Genomic DNA, 22,124 nt, shown 5'->3' with positions numbered 1-22,124 from the left:
AGATTTCAGCACATCAAAATATTAATTAAGGAGATACTTTAATCTGGGGACACAATGATACCTATTTAAACCTGCTTATCAGTGAACACAGAAGTTGTTTGCATCTGATCATGAATTACACTCCTCCTACCCCCAAGCTATTCTTCTAAAATGAAAACCTGCTTTGGTGATTTGGGGCCACTTAAAAGATGTGTAATAGAAGAGAAAGGGCCCTGGACCGGGAGCCAGGTGCCTCCATTTCTAATGCTAGATTCGTTACTAATGATGCCACTTTCTGCAGATCATTTCTCAGTAGTGACCTCAGTGAGAACAGAAAATGCTGACATCATAAGTGCCAAAATCCATAGGCTGATTTTCATTCCTCACGCTACTTGATTACTCCGTGGTACTCTTGACTGCTCTGTCCTTCTCAAGACTGTCTCTGCTCTTGGCTCCTGGGACCTGCCTCCGTGTCTCCTTCTCCTACCGCTCTCCCAACCCTTCGAGCTCCCTTCTCAAAACCGTTCTGTCCCCTACTGCTGCCTGTCCATTGCCTGCTGGTGTTCCCCAGAGTTTTCCCTTGGTCCTCTTCTCATCACACATCCATTTCCTAAGTGATTCCATTCACTCCCAAATATCCAGCCACCATCTCTTAGCTGATAACTGCCATCTCTCTACTTCAGACCTCTCTCAGCCTCTCTCCTGAAAGCCAGCCTGCCTTTCTGACTACCCAGAGGATGCCCGTCCAGTTGTATGTCAAGCCCCTCAAATTCAGCCTGCCCGAACCAAGCTCATTGTCTTCTTGTGTATGTCCTGTCCATCCGCCGAAGCCTGAATCCTTGCAGCCTACTCCGTCTTCTGTGTTTCAGTTGGTCTCAGAAGCTAAATGATCTTTCATGCTTCATTCTTCTTAACAAGATGCTGCTGCCAAGTTTACCTGAGTAATGTTCCTACACTTTCACCTTGTCCTCGGGGTCTGTCACCTGCATCATTAAAATAGTACCTGAAGTAGTTAAGAATAGATGTGGCCATGGTAACAGAAAGTGAAACTTGCTGTGGCTTACTCAGAGGATTTTTTTTCATGCAGTAAGAAATCCAGATAGAGAAGATCTGGAACCAATATGGCAGCCCTATGATGCCTCCAAGGCATGTGCCCCAGGCCTGCCCCTCCGTTTCCTTCTCTCTTTCCATTCATCCATCCTTGACAGGTGGCTACTGTCTTGTAGGCTCATCACAGCTCATGCTTACTAAATGATTGGTTCTCTTCCACATCTACATTCCAGGCAAGAAGAAAGGGGAAGGGCAAAAGGCAAATGTCCCCTGAGTTTGTTCCCTTTCAAAGACCTGTCCTGGAAGCTCCCCGCAGTGAGCTGACTTAACTTTCCACTGGCCAAAGTGTTATGTGACCACTCTGCAAGGAATTCTGGGAATGGCAGTGGGAGTTTTGTTTGTTTTTTAAGCAGGGCACATTACCTCCTTGAATAAAATTGGGGTTGATTCTGTTGGTAAGGAAGAAAAAGGAACTGATACTGCCTCAGCAGATAACTGTCTGCAACAGCCTGGTCTTGGTCTTCCAGCTTCACCCACTACTCTACCCTCTATATCCCCCAAAAGAAATCTGACAATTTTGTCCCCCTGTTTTAAATATCCCTTTTGAATCTTCAGTGGCTGTAGAATAAGGAACACATACCTGAGCCCAAAGTCTGGCCCTGTCTTAACTATGCTCCTTCCTTGTCATTGCCCCCCTGCCCAGAATATATGCCTAAGATCCCACAGAACCCCAAAATACCATGCCTCTGCACATGCTGTTCCCACTGCCCAATCGCCCTTCCCATTACTGAACATTTATTCAGCCTTCAGTGCTGGGGAGGGAGTAGGCATATATCTGCCCCTCCACTCAAGTTTCTTCCTTAACCCTTAGAAAGGTGATTTCTCACGTCTCTGAGTCCCTCGTCCCCACGCCATACAGCTCATGATCCTTGTGCATAGACAGGGCTGTGCTGATCAGTGCTTAACAATTGGCTCTCTGGGAGTGGGGTGGCTGGGGAAGGGAAGCTCTGGTCTCTAGATGTGACGTAAATACTCCATGACCAAATTGAAGCTACTTACGTGATGTAACTGAACTTGGAGTTGGAAAGAGGCATGGTTGGCTCTGGAGAGCCATTTTGAGCACAACAGCAGGAGACCCCAGTAGGGAAGAAGGATGTGTGATCAGGTCTAAGCACCAAAACCACACACAAAGCTTAGCAGCAACATCTCTGAACCAACACTCTCCCTTCAAAATAGATCTCTCCTTTCCCTGAGTTCACACTGCTCTTTGATGATTCTTCTCCCACAGCAGTGTTTTTGGAAATCTTATTTTCAGTGACAGAGTGCACTTTTTCACAGTGTGCATTCCCTCAATCATTAGCTCCACAAAAGAGGAACTGAGGGCCTTCCATTCCATGACTCCCCGTGGAATTCCTGCTTCCTTGAAGAGGCTGCGACACCTCAGGGTGCCACCAGGAGGCACTCTTCAGCATCAGGTACAGACAAGGAACCTGAACAGCAGATGGCACATAATGGGACTAAATGCCCATTTGTTAAATGAATAAAGGAGAGAAAGAACTAATGTTTTGTCTACCTGGAGCCCCACCCCTCCTTCCTGGTATACCTAGCCTTCTCCTACTTATCATTTGGGGTCCAGTTCCTCGGAAGCCCTTCTTGGGCCACCTAACCCCCATCCTACCACCAAAGGTGGGTTACGTGCCTCTTATGTGGGCTCTCATCAGCCTCTGTCATCAGTAGACTGGATCACCCTATATTCCTGCATTTCAGTTTTGACAGCACTGCCTGTGGACCACGAGCTTCCTGAGAGCAGGGGTCCCGGTCCACAGAGCCTGCTGCAAAGGAAGGATTTAGTAACTGCTTGCAAAATGCGGACTGATCAGAATGTGTAGTCATTTCAAACATTCCCTGGGGAGATTTAGTTTAATTTCTTTTGCCTTTGTAACTCTGCTCTTGCTGTTACTACTATTGTTTTTCCTACCAAATCCCCACTTTCAATATGATAGCACCAAACGGAAAAAAAAAAAAAAAAAGCGAGGGGAGAGAAAAGAGTTCAGTGAATTGCAGATTACAGCTGGTTATCATTATTTAAATTTTGGCTTTATTTTTGTGGGCAACTGAAGCCTATGATTTAAGCTATCTCTAGGTGAGCAAGAAGATCGGGTGCCCGCCCGACCACTCTTATTTCCAGAGTGCACTTTGCTGTGTCAATACACATTACTTGTCACATTGCAAAGAGTCTGAGGAGAAGTTTGATCTCCGCTGTTAGATTGTTGTCATGTGTCAAATCACACAGCCCAAGGGGAATGAGTACAATGCACAGGAAAAGCAGACGCTGAGCCATGGTCCAAGTGCCTGAAAGATAAACAGCATCCTGTAGACCAGGGAAAGAAAGGGCAGAGAATAACCTGAAGCCTCAGACACTGGGAGGTTTACTTTCATTTTCTTGCCACTCTGAGCTTTGCATTTTACCAGCATGGGCAGATACGCATTTTTCATCCAACTGACTTTCCAGCTGATTCTCCCACAAGAGGGGACTAGTTTGAGCAGGTCGTCCCGTCATTGGTAGGCAGGATGGCAGTTGGGACACCCTCACATCGAAGCTGACGAAACAAGGCAGGCATGGTGACACTACCAGCTCCGACCCACCATCTTGCTCGAAATGAAAGCTCAAGGAAAATGTGCAAATACAGCTAGACTTGGGGAAGAAAAATCTACTTCAGGGAGCATGAGCTATCCAATCAGGAAGGCTGGGATAATTGTTTGCTGGTGATGGTTTTTTGTGTGGTTTGTTTGTTTTCTTTCTTTCTTTCTTCCTTTCTTCCTTTCTTCCTTCCTTTCTTCCTTCCTTTCTTCCTTTCTTCCTTTCTTTCTTTCACTAGTATGGCTGAAAAAAAAATAATCAAACAAAAACGAGAAAAAAAAATGGGTACTAGTTGTTCCATATTAAAGAAGGAATGGGCCCAAGTCAGTCTCCCCATTTCAAGACGCCCACGCGCTTGAAATAGTTTCCTAGAAAGGCAGAGATGATTTAACTGGGTGTAGCTTAGCACGCTCACAGGGCGCTTTTACGACACCTTCCAAATCCTCGATGGCTGATCGCGTGGTGTGACAGCAGCACACCACATTCATTGCACCAGACAAGGATTAGGGGAGTAAAATTAGTCATGTATGTAAATTGTAATCACGTTGGACGGTCGTATGTGCTCATTTAGGCATTTTAACAGTGTGTGATGCTGTCCTCTCCGCAGGACTAATAAGCATTAGCCGTAATGAGGTCAGTCAGTCAGCCAGGCATTCTCAGGGGATTTAATTGGGACATGGGTCTCTGCTGAAGTGAAAATTAATAACTTTTGTCAATGTTCTGGTGAAATGTTCTGTCTTATTAAACTATGAGGGTCAATTAGAAAGCATTATGTAATAAAGTCCCCAGCAGCAGAACTCAAATTGAGTTATACCACAGTCATTATTCCAGGGCGAATGCATTTGAAAATGGAAAACCAGAGCGCCATATGGAGGATTCGGGTCAGATTTACAAGCATCGCATGTTAAGGCTGCAACAAGAAGGAAACAATTAAACATAATACTGAAATAAATCAGCGCGCCGAGCATGCTGTGCCGGGCCTGGAGCCTGGGGCTGGTGCAGCCCTGGAGCTGTGACACCGCAAAATGGCAGCAGAGTCTCAGGGCTTGTTCAGGCTGCATCAGGCAGCGCCGTCCCCACAGAGCTCTCCGCGTGCTTGCTTCAAATCTGGGGCACACCTGGAAGGCTTGGGCTTGCACACTGCCTCCTATAAATAACTCTTTATTGTGTGCCTATTAAGACAAGAGATTGCTTTTATTAAACTGCAAGTCACTGTGATACAGCAAATTAAAGAATTTTAAAGTGTACCGAACAGCCACCGATTGTCCCCACTAGGTCACGTTTTACTCTGTGTGTGTGTGTATACTTTCTTATTTATAATGAATCATGAGTCCCTCAGGAAGGAGTTCCAGAAGGTTCTGGTCCAGTGGGTTCCCTGGGCCCCCTCAGAACCTGGTTGCTGCCACAGCCCTGGATTTACTTTTCACTGGCTCCAGGAACTCCTTCCCCCAAATGATGGAGCCAGTCAGCGTCCAGAATGCTTCTTGCTTCAGCCAATCTGATTATTTCCTCTTTGCTCCTAACATTGATGATGTTCCTCATTAAAAACAAATTGTAACAGTGCCCCTTTCTTGGTTCCAGACCATCACAGAACACAGACTGTTGCCGTCTCCCTCATCTCCATGGCCAATGCTGTGGTCTGAGCCCCTGTCACCTCCCACCAGAGCCTCTTTCCACTCCAGCCCCTTCCCACCCATTTTCTCCACACCAATCCCGGTACTTTTTTAAAAAACACAGACATGGTCAAGCCACTCCCCAGTTTAAAAACCATTTAACACCTTCCCCTTTTGCATATACGATAAGATCTAAAACCCTTACCTCGGCCCACCGAACCCCTCCCAGATGTGCCCAGGGCTCACCTGGCCCTGTGCTTCCTGTCACGCCACTCCTGCAGGTTCTGGAACGCATGAAGTTCTTGTGCTACTCAGGGTCTTTGCACATGCGGTTCCCTTAGTCTGGGATTTTCTTCCTCCTAACTGTGGTGTCTGGTTCCTCCCAAACTTAAATATCCACCCTGTGAGAGGCCTTTCCGGTCCATTTTATCTAAAGTAGATCCCTCCAGAAGTCTGTATCCTCAGCCGCTGTGTTCCCAGTATAGAACTTACCACAGTTTATAAATTTAAAAACTTACTTTGGACTATTCCTTTTTTCTTTGATACCTCCTGAGTCTAAGTTCTGTGATGGCAAAGACCAGATCTGTTTGTTTGTTTTTTTAATGAGTTCTTACTTTATTAATCCTCTCATGAAAAATCTACACCATCACTCCAGATACAGCCACTGCAGAATCTACTCCTTTTTGCCAGCATCACACTGGGCCTTGCAGTCCTTGTGACTCTCTGCATTCTGTTCTTCCACTCCTTTCGCTGTTGGAGTCTTTTTCTTTTCATACAGGCCATGTCTTGCAAGCTTGTGTTTGGGCTCATTTTTCTTCGCGTTGTCCAAAGAATCGTAAATCGTGCCAACGCCAGTTGTTTTGCCACCGCCAAAATGGGTTCTGAATCCAAGTACAAAGATGGCATCTGGTGTGGTCTTGTACATTTTGGTTAGTTTTTCCCGAATTTCTGTCTTAGGTACTGTTGCTTTCCCAGGCTGAAAGACATCAATGACTGCTTGTTTTTGCTGAAGTAGTGGGTGGGTCATGAACTTTGTGGTCTAGATAGTTAGTGCCGTTCCTGATGGCTGAGTGTCTTTAAGCAGCCAGGGAGGAAAAGCGCAGACCAGACCTGTTTTACTTCCCACTGCGTCTTCGGCAGCAGGGGCAAGTGACAAGTGCTCACTATGTGTTAAGTGAGTGAGTAACTCCTTGAATTAAAGGGTTTCCTTGGAGGGAAACCTGAAGGTTTTCCAATCCTTTATTTTATAGAAACAGTGTTTCTGAGGATGGTGAAATAATATGCACAAAGGAACTATTGTGAGAGTTGGGACCAGTACCTGGTTTACCCTCAAAATGTTTCTTACTTTCTTCTACCAGATCACCCAGTCTTATGAAACACACCTTGTCTTTATCCCTGTTTGAATAAACACCACTAGAAATCCTCTGGTGAAAGCATGTTTAAAGCCAGTTTAAAAACTAAAGGTGCTCCATCAATAAGAGAATAGATGATTGGATTCTGGTATATTCATATAATGGAATGAGAATGAATGAACCAACACTTTTGGCCTAAAAATGGTTGAATCACAAACATAATGTTGAATAAAAACATCAAGTTACAAAATAACATTGTGATAGTACTTACATAGAGTTCAGAAAATAAGCAAAACTAAATAGCATCTGGTTAGTGGATATATGGTCAAATTGTAAAGAAAAAAGTAGGAGTAAGAAATCTTTTTTTTTTTTTCATGATAAAAGCAACATTCAGATGGTGGTTACTTGCCAAGTGTTAGAGGGAGGTGGGAAGGGAAGGAACAGAGAGAAGGAAGAGCATGGGGATGGGATGGGGGGTGATAACGTTCTTATCTTGAGTTGGGTAGCAGTTTCATGATTTTCCGTTTATTTATTATAAATAACAATTTATACACTTGTATGTATAAAACTTGGTAATGAAAAAAAAATTAAGACTGGCATAGTTTCAGTTTGCCTGAACATACCAGTCTTAGAAAGACAATGTGCTTCCCCCTTCTTCAGGAGTGTCCCAGAGTGCCCCCTCCAGCCAGCCCGGCCCACTTAACATCTGCAGCCTAGAGGCCCTGCGGCCTGTTCCTGAGTCCGGTCAACACTGTGCAAAAGCATGCTATAATTGTGTAGACTGTTCGGAAGGAGATGCCTACCCAGTGGGGTAGAGCCTTGAGCAAAAATAACCTCCTTGCTTGCCCTTCCACTTAACAAACTGTTCTTTGCTGTCCTCCGGGCTTTTGCACCTTTGATATCCCCTTATTACAAGGCAGACACCCCCGGAAGCGGCCACGTCAAACCCCACACTCTTATGATCTTCATTAATACTGGGCGCTGAATGGGTGAGACTCAGGGGAGGGGTGTGGCCAGGGAGAATACGGTGAGAGAGCACCAAGGGCAAGCCAGGCCACCATCGCCTTTGGTCCAAGCAGCCTGTGCCTGGTTTTTCTGCACAACCGCATTGATTTCACACTCTTCACTTCTGATTGGAGCCCTGGACTTATTACTGGCACAGAATGCTCCAAAATAGCCAGTCAGCATGCCCCGGTGACATTGCCACATGCTAAGATCAGCCTCCTTGAGCAATTCTTCTTTCTAATGTTAGTGGCAGGGAGGGGGTTCCCACCATAAGGGTTTCTGGTTCATTTGTGTTACTGGGTCTCCCAGGGCCACACTTCTGTCTTGAGAGAGAGTTTTGGCATTGCGCTCCTTCTGACACGTCAGGCTGAAAAGTGATTTTGAGCCAAGAGTTCTGTTGCTTCATTTTGGTTATTTATGAGAAGCTGGTATTTTCTGCTAATGAAGACAATGGGAAATTTCAAAACCTAAAAATTACTGAGCTATTGGGGTAATGATGGGAAAATAGAAATTGCAGAGTATTTCTCAACAGTTTGAGTAACTTGCCTTCCATGTTTTTTCCCAGGAGTAATTAGAAAGATAAATGTCACTTGCCTTCTGGAATCTTTTTGCTGAAAAGCATGAAGCTATTCCAGGGAGGTTTTGGACAGAGGGTCCCCATCACCACACACTCCTATAGAAAAATGCAGTCTGCCTGCACTTTCCTCCATTGGCAAGTGAACGAAAGAAAGAATAAGTGAATGAGAAAGCCACTCAGCTACACACGCTGACCACCACAGTCATGCCTTACTGTCCTAGTTGGAGGCCTGATCGTTTCTTTATCTAAAAAATGTGGGGATTTTTCTCTGATTATAAAACTAACATGTGCTCATTATAAAATACTTGGAAAATACAGAAAAGTATAAAAAAAGAAATACGAACATCTATAATCCTATTAACAGAAATATCTTATTGACATTGAGGCTTGTATCACACTAGTGTTTTTCTGAGCATGTAAATATTCCATGGCTCAGATCGTGCTATGTATATGGTTGATATCTGTGTTAGATAGAATTCTAAGATGACACCCACACACATACCCAGGCCCTACATCCTTGATTAATCTCTTCCTCCTTGAGGATGTGCGGGAGGGACCTGTGAATATGAGGGGGTATCTCTCCCATGATGAGGTTATGTTACAGTGGACTTTAAGAAAAGATTATCCTAGGTGAGTCTGATCCAATCATGGGAACTTTAAAAGAGACTGGGCTTTTCCTGGAGACAGGGATTTGAAGCATGAGAGGGATTTGAAATGAAGGGGATTCTCTCTTGAAGGCTTTGAAGACAGAGAAGACGGTGGGAGGAGGAATGCTGGCCTGCTCCGGAAGTTAAGAGCAGTCCCCACTGGCATCCAATAAGGATACAGGGACCTTAGTCCTACAACCACATGGAACTGGATTCTGCCAACAAATTGAATGAGCTTGAAAGAAGACCCCTATTCCAGATGAGAACTTAGCCTGGCTGACACATTAATTTCAATCTTATGAGACCCTGAACCTACAGAACCACAAAATAATACACAGGTGTGGTTTTAAGGGGCTGTGTTTGTAGTAATTTGCTCTGCAGCGATAGAAAAATAGCAGAATATTCTACTTTTCATTCACATTGCAACTGAAACCTTTTTTTCCTATTATTGTAAACTAAAATGTTCATTTCTCCATCTAATGTGTCTGGATAGTAACTGATGTTAACCAGCCTATATTATTGAGCCATTATAGGTGTTAAAGATTTCTTTTTTAAAAATTAAGTGTTGTCTTCTTGTTTTGTGTTTGTTTTGTTTTTGTCACATGACAGGAAAATGAAACGTCTGTTTCCCAATATGTGCTGCGCTGTACTGCATCCAAGAAAGAGAAGAGAGAGACAGAGGGAAACAAGGTATGTCTAAAGGGTTCTCTTTGCTGCCAGATGGAAAGTAGACTTCAGGGGAGAGCAGGACCCTCTGTGTTTTTAAAGGTGGAGGCCCTGAAGCTCCGTAGGCCACATCATCCAAGGGGAGGGCTGGAGGCTGGGAGCCGCAGAGGTTGAGGAAAAACAGGCTCCTCCCTGGTTAATGGTTCCCTAAGACTGAGAAGAGAAATAAGGGTTGGGCTTTGGTCCCATCTGAGCCGGGTGCTCTGGGTGACCTCAGAGCGGGTCTGCTGCATGACTGTCTATAGGACTGAGGAGGCTCTGCCAGGTCCTCAGTCCAGCTTAAGGTGGAGGAATTGAGAGCTCTTCTTAACACGCTTGGCCAGTATTGGCTTCAGCCAGATTTAATTTCACTTAGAAAAATAAAGAAAATGGCATTGCTGTTTTGAAATGTGGGGCATTGCTGCCTGTTATATAAATAGTACTGTGATAAGTAGTCCTATGGAGATATATATCTGTATTTATTACTTTATATATATTTTTTAATTGAAGTGTAGTCAGTTTACAATGTTGTGTCTGTTTCTGGTGTACAGCACAGTGCTTCAGTCATACATGAACATCCATATATTCATATTCATATTTTTTTCACCGTAAGTTACAACAAGACATCAAATATAGTTCCTTGCGCTATACAGTGTGAGCTTATATCTGTTCTATGTGTATCTGCAGATCTCAAACTCCCAGTTTAATCTCCTCCCAACCCCTTCCCCGCCACTGGTAACCGTAAGTTTGTTCTCTATGTCTGAGTCTGTTTCTGTTTTGCAAGTTATTTTCATTTGTCTTTTTTTTTTTTTAGATTCCACATATAAGTGATATCATATGGTATTTTTTTTCTCTTTCTGGCTTATTTCACTTAGAATGACACTCTCCATGTCCATCTATGTTGCTGCAAATGTCATTATTTTATTCTTTTTTATGGCTGAATAGTTTTCCATTGTATAAGTATACCACAACCTCTTTATCCAGTCCTCTGTCAAGAAACATTTAGGTTGTTTCCACGTCTTGGCTATTGTAAGTAGTGCTGCTGTGAACATTGGGGTGCATGTATCTTTTTTAATTAAGGTTCCTTCTGCATATACGCCAAGGAGTGGGATTGCTGGATCATATGGTAAGTCTGTTTTTAGACTTTTGAGGAATCTCCATACTGTTTTCCATAATGGCTGCACCAAACTTCATTCCCACCAGCAGTGTAGGAGGGTTCCCTTTCTCCACAGCCTCTCCAGCATTTATCGTTTGTGGACTTCTGAATGATGGCCATTCTGACTGGTGTGAGATGATACCTCATTGTAGTTTTGATTTGCATTTTTCTGGTAATTAGTGATATTGAGCATTTTTTCATATGCCTGTTAGCCATTTGTGTGTCTTCACTGGAGAATTGCTTGTTTAGGTCTTCTGCCCATTTTTGGATTGAGTTTTTTTTATTGTTGTTAAGTTGTATGAGCTGTTTATGTATTCTGGAAATTAAGCCTTTGTCAGTCTCATTTTTTGCAAATATTTTCTCCCGTTTTAATGGATGGATTTCCAAAAATAAGTCAAAGGATATAAGCATTTTAAGGTCCTTTATACAGATTATCAAATTAGCAGGTTTTTAGGTTTCTCAAGCTAAAGTATATAGAAGACACTAGATGCATAATAAATTCTCCCTTCAGTCTCTGCCCCCAGCCTCCCCAATTTACCAGCTGCAACAGATCCAAGGCCCACTTGAGCAAGCCTCGGCATTGTGTACTTCCTCCTGGGGAAAGGCTGTGTGCAGCCTGGACAGGCACAGCCTGATACACACCCACCTCCACCAGTGACTGGCTATGTGACCTTGCAGTGTATTTCCTGGGGCTGCCATAACAAAGTACCACAACTGGATGGCATAAACAATATAAATTTATTGTCTCACAGTTCTGGCAGCTAGACTTTCAAGATCAAGAGTCAGCATGGTTAGTCCTTTCTGGAGCTGTAAGGGAAGAATGTGTCCAGGCCTCTCTCCAAGCTTCTGGTGGTTTACTGGCAATCACTGGCTTTCCTTGTCTTGTAAATAACTGTCTTCTCCCTGTGCCTCCATGTGGTCTTCCCTCCAGTCCAAATTCCCCTTTTTATAGGGACACCAGTCCTACTGACCTCAGCTTAAGCATCTGCAAAGACCCTATTTCCATATAAGTCACATTCACAGGTACTGAGGGTTAGGATTTCAGCATATTTTGAGGGGAACACAATTCGACCCATAACACTTTGGAGAGTCATGTACACTCTCTAAGGCTCTGTTTCTGATCAATAAAACAGGAATGATACCGGCCTCCGTACTGTGAGGATTCTGTTTACATAATAAATGGGAGGGTGGGTAAGTGATGGAGCACTTACCCGGTGGCTGGGACTTGGTCGTTACTTGCTACATACTGGCTAAGGTGTCGGGTTGCTCCTGCTGTTGCAGTGCACTCTCGTGGGTGTGGGGAAACCCGTGCTCTGCTGGGTGGAGATGTATGTCTATGCAACCACTCCAGAGCCCGAGAGAGAAGGTGCCACCTTAATTTTCAAGTGTCTGGTCCAGTCTTTACAGTCCCGTTGTTGGCCAGCCATGGACTTCACCTCTCCCACAAAGCCCACTTTGGAGATTGGCGCCTGCCTTCTGCGGCTAGTTTGCTGTTCGAAAAGTGCCAGGGCCCTGTGCCAAAGCTGACCCCATGAGCGCAGCTTTCCCTGCACAACAAGGTTTCAGAAGGTGGGCCTGGCATCAACCAAACAGAGTAAGAGAGGCCCTTGTGACAACACACATACATACACACACACACACATATATATACATACATACACACACACACATACACATCACACACAAGCCAGAGAGCAGAGACCCCAATCAGTACTTAAAGCAACTTTTAAAGGGAATAAAAATTGCTCAATCTCTTTGATGATATTCAAAGGGTCTTTTTTAATAAATGAGAAGGCCCGTTCGCAATTCTGAACACATCTGGTGTCACCAGCTCTTTTCTTTCCCCCCTGCTAAACCATCTTAATTCCATAATTTAGAAGGTCTTAAGACAGAAGGCTCTCACTGCAGCATAATTGGGCATCCTGAACACTCCAAGTTGGATTTGATGCCATGCCTCAACCCAGAAACTTTTCAGAGTCGGAGAGGAAAGGTTTGGGGAGGAGGGGATGGTGAGGCATGGATAGTGGCCTGCCTGCTCAGGCAGCCTTTGACGAGAGAGCTAAGCTGCCTGCAGAAAAATGTTTGCTATTCATTTTGCCCTGACACTCCAGGAGAGGAGCACAATTTCTTTTGTGATTGGAGGTACTGTAATCTACAGGAAAATCGATGAGGGCTGACAATAGAATCACCCAACTGATCTGCAGACCAGAGACACCAGATCACAGCAGGCTGCAGCTGCCTAGTCAGCCAGCACTGCCCGCTGCTGCCTCTGGGAGAACGCGGTTTTGGAAAGCTCACACCCTGGGGTGCTCCTGACTCCACTAGGCTGTCAGCCTGGCCTGCTGGGCTGCTAGGAGTTGAGTGACGAAGCACTCAGGGGGATGGTGTTGGGGGCCAGGGGGCCACAGCATGCCTGGAGGGTTCCTGAGAAGAGGGAGACAGAGACAGAGACAGAGACAGAGGTGGAGACAGAGAGAGAGATCCTGACATTGTAACAAAGAGATGGGAAGATGCACGCACACACACGCACATACACAGACCTCAGTTTTAAATGACCTAGATAAGCCTATATGACCACTACTTTTTAAATTAAAAGAATTCAGACTAGGTACCTCCATCCCCAAACATGCATTACTCTATAATCATCAGGGGGAAAAATATAAAAATAAGTAAATCAGAGAAACTTACCAAAAAGTAACTCTTGCCACCCCAGGCACATCTGCACATCTGCTGGGCCCCTCTCCTGGCCTGGTTCAGCTGACCTCAGCACCCACAGCCACAGCGGCAGCAGCAGCCAAGCTAGCAGGTGTCACTGCAATATAGCTGCGAATCGCTTCCTCCGATTTGGAGACATAAATCAGAATAATACCTGCATGCTATCCCCTCCCCATTCGTCCCCTCTATCTGTACCACAGCCACTGACAGCCTTCTGGCCCCTGGATGTTTGCTGTAAGACATTACCAACAGTCCCCATTTGGGGCTGGGGGACTTTCCCTGGAATCTGTGTAGTTAAAACACCCATATAGTCTATTGGGACGAACATGTGGAAAACTACATTTGGAGAAGTAATGGCTTAAGGTCCAGAACACACAGAGAGGGCCCTGGGAGGGCAGGCCGGTGGTGTCCATTGGTACCCATGGCAAATTCCCAGGATCAGGAGAAAGCTGGGTGGCCCAAAGTGGGGCAAGTTGCTGGTGAAACTCACAGACCTCTGGTGAAACTCACAGACCTCTGGTGACCCCTCCCTCCAGGCTGTAGCCAAACCACATCTTCCACAGACACTGCCCCCCACCTCTCCTGTCTCTGGTATTCTGCCCCCTACCCCAAACTTCCTGGCTAAGGCTTCCTACTTCATCTGCTATGTTCTTAGCAGAAACTTTGAAAGTCAAAGAGGTGGTGGCCGTAAGCCCGGTCTATTCCAAGATGTGGAGGGCAATTCTAGGCCTGAAATTGGCTCCCTTTCCTTCCTTTCCCTCGGCACAGTCCCTGCTCTGCAAGGAGCTGACAAGGGCTCTGGACAGCGGGACAGCGGGATCCAATAAATCTGAGGCCTGTCTAGGTGCTTCATTTATCAAGAGGCCTAATTTACCCAGGCCCTTTAGACTAATTGCAGATTTGCAAAAACTGCTGAGAGTGTAGAACCGAGTATTGTGAGTGTCCCTTGCCATATTTCTGCTAATGTGTTTCATCTGGAGTACATAAAGAGGCAGGGATGCTGATTTTAGACACAGCACTTTGGGGCTAATCCAGCTAAATGATTAGCCCTGAAATTCTGCAGTGATGTCATTTTCCCTACAGTGCTCTGCCAGTCGGCTTGTTTGCTTTATAGTGAGAAATATGTACTCGCAGACCCAAGCTAGCTGTCTCGGCATCGCGGGGAAATCTGCCCTCCGTGGTTTATTTGGGGCAACAACACCAGCCTACTTGTCAATCTCTGGATCTCTTCTCTGGATGACAAGGATTACCAGCAAGACAGCAATCATGGGAAAATATCACTTCTTTGAGGGACTCTTGGATAAACTTAGCTGTCCTCCACCGCCCCAGGCACACCAGTGGGCAGGTTCTGCCAAGCAGCGAAGCCATCCGGGGTTCTGAGCTTGGAGCGAGACAGGTGTGGTTGAGGGGTATGGATCTCAGCTCTGCCCCCAGCTATGTGCTGGCACAGACCAGTTCCACAGCCTCTCTGAGCCTCAGGTTACTCCACTACAAAACAGACATGAACACCTGCCTAACCTGATGTCCCGGCATAGCTAGTAAGCTCAAAGGAGAGAACAGGTATGCGAGGGCTACCCGGGGGTAGCTCTGATGGCAGTGATGAGCATGGAGCTTTGGAGTGAGGCGGTTCAAGTTCAAACTCAGTCATTCCTGAGCTCTGAGACCCTGGTTACTCATCTCTAGTGAGCTTTAGGCTCCTCCTGCTTTTGACACGAGACTGTCAGAGTGGCCTCACACAGTGACTGGACTTAGCATCCACTGCCCTGGATCCAGCTCTGTTCCATACATTAGAGTTGCTCAGTGAAAATTGCTCTGACTTGGGTTTATACATTTCCCCAATATTGGGTCCATGCATTTATTTCAGAAAGAACTGGGCTCTGATTGATTTTTTTTTTTTTACACCCTAGAGAGTTATTTTCCCAGTAAGTGCAAACCAGTCTGCATTTGGTATATTCTCAGAGTTGAAAAATAAAAGTTCTGAAGGTTGATCAGACTTCCTGGATTTCCTTGATATGTAATTGGAGGAGGGGTAGAAATACCCTCTTCCACATGTAGCCAAAGCCTTTGCAAATTCCAAAGTGCATACCTACTTCGTATTTGTAACAAACATTTATAGGGTGCTTAATATATGCCAGCCAGGCACTGTAATAGAAGCATTTTTTTTAATGAAGGAACTGGGGATTGAACCCAGGACCTCGTACATGCTGAGCACGCACACTATCAGTGAGCTATACCCGCCCCCGTAATAGAAGCATTTTATATACCCCTGCCTACTTCAGGCTTAACCACAGATCTCCCAGGCAAGTTCTATTATTATGTCCATTTTACTGATGAAAAAAACTCTTGTAAGATTAAAAACTTTACCCAAAATTGCAGAGCTGGTAAGGGGCAGAGAAGAAACTCAAACCCTTCGGTCCAGCTGCCCCAAAACTGGTGCCAGAACATCACACAGGGGCAAAAGCACAGAGAGGGAAACCTGCAAACACAAGCTACAGCCCAGCAGTGGTCTACTGAATGCCAGTTACGATGCTGGGTACTGTCAACACGGTATCTCTAATTTTCCCGACAAGGCTGCAAAGTGGGAAGCAATACTGACCCCATGTCACAGATAAAGAAAGTAACGCTTGTGTAATTCCCCGTGTTACTCAGCTTGAAATTGGAGGAGCTGGGAGCGGAAGCCCAGACCAGCTGCCTCTAGAGGCCGCCTCTTAATCTCTGCTACGCTGGGAGGAGGATGAGCCCTTAAAATGGGCTCGTAAAGCAGACGCCCATGACGAAATTGCTGGGCCCGTAATCTTTAGAAGCTGGCTCAGGTTCCGTTGTGAGCATGATCTTCACAACCAGGCCAGAATAAATGAGGCTATGTCTCCAGCACCTTCACAAGGCCCTGTGCTTGCCTAAAAACTCTACTGCATGATCCTTTAGCCTAGAGAATTGTTAACTAGCAGCCCAGGAGAAGCTGAGGGCAAAGCACTCCTCTGTGTTCTGAGAGGCTGGGTGTTAAGGCATCTTATTAATTGGCCTGCCTGGTGGGAATGTTTGTCCTGATGGATCAAAGCTTGAAGTTGAGACGCAGCACCCAAAGCCATGGACGCAACATTTGTCTTGCATCTCCCATCTCTGATTAAGAAGCCAGGGGCACGGGCCAAACTGCATGATGGATTCCTCACACATCATCCCATAAATTTACCCCCGAGGGCCAGGCGCCTTGGGTTCCGCCTGTGTCAGCATGCTAACGCACAGCCTCAGAACCATAACGTAGTGTTCTAGGGGGAGGCTGAAATTAATGAAATTCAGGCTGACATTTTGAGCACGCACACACATAGCTCAAGATTATCCCACAAGTATATTTCTCATGGAGAGAGTAGTTTTTCCATATTAAAAGATGGCATTAACCTTCAATAGTCCATCACTGGCTTTAATCCTTTCCACCTGTAAATATTTCAGATAAAACTATCACATTGGCTGTGCGTGTGTCTTACCAATGTGGCTTATGTCTGGACTGGGGGAAGATGATAGGTTGAACTTTTTCACTTGCAAATATCCATCAAAACGAGAGTCAGTGGGTGATGGTAGAAGCAGCATGGACTTTGGAGTCTGCAAGGCCTAGATTCAAATACCAGCTTCGTTTACTAGCCTAGGGACTTCAGGAAAGTTGCTTGGCAGTTCACCCCCTACTGGTGTGGTGTTTCTGCCCTGCAAAAAAATAAAGTGCTTTGTGTAATTTGTCTGCCCAGAGAGGGCTGCCTTTTTGTAATCCATCTACCTGAAGAGGGTGGTTTTAATACTTACACCACCGTGAGCATGACTACAGCCCTTGCTGCCTGGCTTCTCCAAGGCTCATCAGTCTCTTCCGTAAAATCAAGGGAGCATACCTTCTCTTCCAGGTCCTGAGCTTGAGAGATGCTGTGTATCAGCCCAGCCCCATACCCCTACCATGGAGAGGAGGCCCCATGCTTCCACAGTCGCTAGAACCAGGATTACAAGATGGCAGCCTGTGGGCAAGAGCCATTCCATATATGGGGTTTATTTGGCTCATTCAGGGTTTTAAAAATGTTTGAGCCCAAGCCTTACAAACCATGATAATCAGGAGGTGAAAAACCCTTCAGAGTCTTTTTGAATTAGAGTTCCTTCCGGATATATGCCCAGGAATAACTGACTACTTCAGTAAAAAAAAAAAAACAAAAAACTTCCAAAATCAAGAGATTTTTCTTATAAAACTGAATCACTATGGTGTACACTAGAAACTAACATACCATTGTAAATCAATTATACTTCAATTTTAAAAAGAAAAAAAACTACTTCTTGTTCCTCTTGACAAATCGGAACGTCTGGGTACATGGATGGAATCTGCAAGACCTGTGAAGGGATCCCTCCTGCAGACAGACTTACTGTGGGTCCCACGGTCCCTGGCTCTCAGCCTGCCCATGTGCCCACATGAGCCCCTGCCCTCCTGCATCTTCACCACGGGCCCCTGAAGCCACTGCAGTGTAAGACTTCCAGGCCAGTACCTGTGAGTGTGTTCAAGAGACAGAACCTCAGGCCCCAGGCCAGACCTCCTGAATCAGGATCTACATTTTTAACAAGATCTCCGAGGGATCACTCTGCACGTTAGGGTCTGAGAAGCCCTGGGCTAGGATGGGGGTGGCAATCTGTGGCCCAGGTCCAGCCAGCTGCCTGTTTTGTCAATTAAGTTTTCTTGGAACACAGCCACGCCCATTTGTTTATGTGTCGTCTGAGTCTATGTCAAGTAGTTGCAACATGCCTCAAAGCCTGAGATGTTTACTTTCTGGCTCTTTATAAAAAAAAGACTGCCAACTTCTGCTCTAGAAGAATGCTTTAAAAGAATATTGTAGGTTCAAACTGGACACAACAAGTGCTATAGACACCACAAAGGGAGTCAGTACTCAGGACCACTTCTTCAAGCGAACTGCTAGTTTCACCTTCTCCAGTTTCTTTTGATTGGGGGTTCTTGGTTCTCCGTCCTTAGAGAGCCTGCAAAGCCACATCCCTGATACTAGCAGGGGAGCCTCTTCTGTTTGGATGCCCCACTTCTTTGTCTCTCTCTCAGCCCTCCACGCATTTTATTCCCCTTTTTATCCCTTCCCTTGGGTTTTCCTCTTTTCTTGCTTGCTACTCCTTCAGCTAGGTCAAGTTTTTTCCTGTATGATTTAGGCAAGTAGAACCCTGGGCCAGGCAGTATTGGGAGGTTGGGCAGGGCTCTCAGTGCAGAACCCATGAGATAGGCAGGCCTTTTTCGCTGGGCCCAGACTCACGGCGCTCCTTCTACACCAGAACTTTGCTAAAAGAGCATCTGTCCCCTTTCGTTATCCCAGCCTTGTGTGTACAGACCCCAGGAGGTGAAAAGGGCAAAGGAGAGAGTCATTCTATAACCCGAGGAAAGCATCTGGCCCACGGGAGGCCCTCACTGATGATACCTGGTCGGGCCTCCCACCTAAGGCACCTTTTTAATTAAAAAAGTAATTCTTTACTGAGCCAGAGGTAGAAAACGCTGCAAAATGCTACAAAGCGAAGTCATTTTTGAGCCCAAAAAAACCATCTAGAGCTACACACAATTTCCATATGCAGGGATGATGAATTTTCAACTGACCAGTCAACAAAGACTCTTCATCTTCAAAGTGGAATTCAGCATTTCAGACAGTGTGCCAGCCAACAAGGTGTTTGCCACATAGGTGGTCCACAGTGATTGGAAACTTCAGGGGGGTCCTGGGGGCTTGCACAGGGGATCTGGAGTATCAGGCCGGATGTGGACGAGGAGACTGGAAGCCTCAGATGCCAAGGGCCATGGTCCAAGTTGTTAGTGTCTCAGCTGGGGGTGGGCCCCACTCCTGCCTTTCCATCCCCACCGCCACCATGCTGCCTCTTTGTCTAGTCACATGTGATCCCATCAGATGACTTTCCGAGATCACCATGAAAATCCTTCGTATTATTGAACCAGTGAAGGGTTTCCTGGCCCATTCTGGAGCTCATAACCATCTCTGTCGGGAAGTGATCCTTAGGCAGAACTGAAATCCCTCTTGCCATACTCTCTGCTTTCCGTTTGTTCTGTCTTCTCTAAGGAAGCCTCAGTTGCCATTCTCCCTTTAATAATCTTTTTTGTCTCAGAGGATGGCTCCCCTCCCCAACAGCCATCCCTTCTCCAAGTTAATAATTGCACTTCCTTTCATCTTTTCCCATCAGTCTTGTTTTCCAACCCTTAAAAATCACTACCCTGGAACCATTTCCAAATTCCCCACATTCCTGCAAACCTCCTTCCTATCTTGAATATTATATAAAAATGTATCGAGTAAACATAGGACTAGGATGGCATGTAGGTATTAAACACTTACCACATTACAGATGTGGCCAGGATTTCTTCTGAAGGAAGTGTTCCAAAGTAGTGAAAGTCGGGATCTAGAGCTGGCATTTTCTCATTTATTTGTTGCTTTGGAGTTAGCAGATGAAGGAGATGGTTGACAAAGACCTACTAAGAAATACTAATGGTAAAAGCCATCATGATAGCAATCATATTGAATGTTCATGATGTACCAGGCTCTGAACTAAGGTTTCACTCAGTCCTCATAATAACCTTTGAGGAAAGCACCATTACTATGTCTGTATTCCAAACAAGGAAAGTGAAGCACAGAGAGACTGAGCCACAGGCTCAAAGCCCCCCACAGTAGTAACAGATGATCTCACACAAATGTCCCTGTCTTGCTAGAGAATACAGAATTTCCCCTGGATGCAAGCGAGACTTTGAGAAGCCTGTTCAGGGAAGGGGCAATCCTTTTATTCCCCACCGGCCCCTTAGCACCTAGCAACGTGTCTGGCACACAGTGGGCGCTCAGCAAATGTACATGGAAGGAGTGGATCAGCAACTTTATTGTCAGCTTTGAGCATGCTGTCAGGGCTTAGCGGACACCTGTAACTGAGATCCAGGTGATGACACCTGCTCACAAGAACATCTCTATGAATTAAGAATGTCACTGTGAATTAGGAGCATCACTGTGAGTTTCCCTGGCTGAGTAGCAGAACCAGCCAGAGTGTAGTAAAGGTGCAGCTTCTCTGGGCTCCTCCTGGACCTCCTGCACCGGAGTCTTCTGGGGGCAGCCTGGGAGTCTGTACTTGTTCTCAAACCTCTCTAGGCGATCATCATGCAGAACTGACTGGGGATCCTTCCCCCTGCTTTGTGCCCGAGGATGGGGAGCTTTACAGACCGTACTCATACATACAGCCTCCTTATATGGGCTCCTGCCCTCTGACTGCTGATTGGGTCCAGCCATGACGAGGAATCAAGTTGTAGGAGGAGAGTGAAGGGGAGATATTCATACCCCAGCTCCCTTGCCACCAAGCTACAGGGGACCACGACTGCCTCCTCTCCCAAAGGCTAAGCTCATCAGATAGCCTCTATCAGCCAGTCATGTCTCCCTCCCTCACCCCTTTAGCCCTTCTGCTTCTCTGCTGTTACTAGCCTGGGTGCTCCCTAAGCACCCCTTTGGGTTTCCTTACCCTGAAAATAGTCCCATAATTAACCTCTTTTCAATCTCTCACTTAAATGTGCTATCTGCTTCCTGCTGGGACCCTGACTGGCACTCTGTCTGTGAAGTTCCACACACTTGTGTACCCATGTGTGTGCATGAAAACACACACACACACACAAGGTGTGGTATAAAGTGGGCCACCATGGGTTCCTTTCTAGGGAGTTTGCTAATAGGACCATGCTAAGCCCTTTATCCAGCTGCTCAGACCCAGAGGCTGACAGTTGACAAGCTCTTCCTGGGCTCCAACTAGCAGTGGCAGTGCACATCTACCCAATTTTGTTCAAAGTAAGAGGAGAAATCCTAGTACTATCTTTTGGAGTACTGACTTGTACCATCACAAGGCTGACTTGAAAAACTCTATTGAGATGAAAGCCATTCTCCTCTGGGGTTTCCGTGTCTAAGTTATTGAAAAGCCACTCTGCTCCAGGTACCTCGGTTCACTCACTCCCTGCCCCTTGGAAGGCTGGGGCAGCGGGTGAAAGAAACAGATGGGCCTTATGGGAATGAGGATGGGGAGACAGGTCAGAGTTCCCTCCAGGAGGTGAAACTCAGGCTTCAATCACTTTCCCCAAAACCTCAAAGTGAAAACTACTCACGGCCCCAGGCTTTGCCTGTTCTCTGCCCAAGCTCAGTAAATCATCCAGTCCGCATACCACCCAGACCAGCATCTGCTGAAACAGGCGCAGGCCCTGAAGGTACCCAGGCTGAGAAAGCTCCCTCCAACCCAGTCTAGAGTTCGCGAACCTTGGCCAACCTTTCCCGAGTGCTTGGCCCAACACGCAGGTCTGGGCCAGGTTTAGGGTTTCAGAGTGGCAGTTTCTAAGCCGTCTCATTATTACTGATGACCAAGGCTTGCCGAGAGCAATAGCGTTTTATAGCCCACTGAGCAGAGGGCCCGGGAACTGTGGGGGATCTCCTTCCTCTGAGATTGTATGAGGCACCGATCACAAAGCGGGTGGAGGCCACATGCTTAGCTAAAGCTGCTCTAAGTGAAGCTTGCAAAAAGCAGAGAGCCCGCTTGTAAGCCCCACAAGGCAGCCCAAAGATGAGCTGTGGTATCCAGATGTGGCCCCGACCTTGTCTGTGGTCCTCTTGACTGTAGGGAAGGTGCTGGACACTGCAACTGCGGGGTATCTGAGGGCA

At 46.1% G+C, this 22,124-nt stretch overlaps 1 long non-coding RNA gene and 1 pseudogene across 1 annotated transcript in view; one reads left to right on the top strand and one right to left on the bottom strand.

Moving 5' to 3' along the window:
- LOC140696015 (uncharacterized) overlaps nucleotides 1-22,124 on the top strand; it is a 93,083-nt gene that overhangs the window by 20,258 nt on the left and 50,701 nt on the right. Inside the window, exon 2 of the long non-coding RNA XR_012071933.1 lies at nucleotides 9,474-9,554. This is a non-coding gene — a long non-coding RNA (uncharacterized lncRNA). The remainder of the gene's footprint in view (nucleotides 1-9,473; nucleotides 9,555-22,124) is intronic.
- LOC116280175 (small ribosomal subunit protein eS24 pseudogene) lies at nucleotides 5,911-8,803 on the bottom strand (annotated as a pseudogene).

This window comes from Vicugna pacos, chromosome 4 (assembly GCF_048564905.1).
Source record: "Vicugna pacos chromosome 4, VicPac4, whole genome shotgun sequence".
NCBI lineage: Eukaryota > Metazoa > Chordata > Mammalia > Artiodactyla > Camelidae > Vicugna > Vicugna pacos.
This window is presented reverse-complemented; position numbering and strand designations above follow the sequence as displayed.